Consider the following 911-nt stretch of genomic DNA (forward strand, 5'->3'; position numbering starts at 1 on the left):
AAATGCTTAGTTGAATTAATAGAACTAGTTTATTTAGTTGAATTAATAGAGCTAGTAAGTGTTTAATGTTTCACCTATATATGAACATATGTTAGATATTAATGTCAAATGTTAGATGAATTAGATATAAATTATATGTTAGATATATATTTAATTTCGTTATATGAGATTTCATTATCTAATTAACATTTTATTATATAGAACTAGCTACCTTATTTTTAGTAAGAAAATTAATAGAACTAGTTTAGTTGAATTAGTTGAATTAATTAGTTAACTAGTTAGTTGAATTAGTTCGATTAATTAGGTATATTTTTCGTAAGTGCTTAGTTGAATTAGTTTAATTAATTAGTTGAACTAGTTGAATTAACAGAATTAGTTGAATTAATAGAACTAATAAGTGTTTAATGTTTCACCTATGAACATAGGAATGTCGTCTGACGACGAACACGATTTCATTATGTGCGAATACTGTGAAGACCAGCGCGGCCTGTGCGGCAGAAATTTTCTAGTTGATGATAGACGCTTCAACATCAAGCTGGATGAGAACTTCGAAGTGGATACAGTAAGTCACAACGACAAGTCTTTTTTCATAATTAAGCATGACTTATGCTTCATTTGCTTCAACTTTTAATTTTAATTTCTCACTATTCTACTAGCGTATCCCCTGCCATGCAAGAATTTTTGTCTTGGATAAGATAGGTTTCAGTCCTAACGAAACTATGGAGGTAAAAAGAGTTTACTTGAAGACCAAGCATGGTTATACCTTCAAGTCAAATTATACAATGTAGACACATACACCTATTTTGAATGCAAAACTTGGCAAGCACTATGCAAGGCTTATGCATTTGAGCCTGATATGGTTATTACCTTTGATATTCGTCCGGAAGATGATATTGAAGGTAATAGAGACA

This window comes from Triticum dicoccoides, chromosome 6A, assembly GCF_002162155.2.
Source record: "Triticum dicoccoides isolate Atlit2015 ecotype Zavitan chromosome 6A, WEW_v2.0, whole genome shotgun sequence".
Lineage (NCBI taxonomy): Eukaryota > Viridiplantae > Streptophyta > Magnoliopsida > Poales > Poaceae > Triticum > Triticum dicoccoides.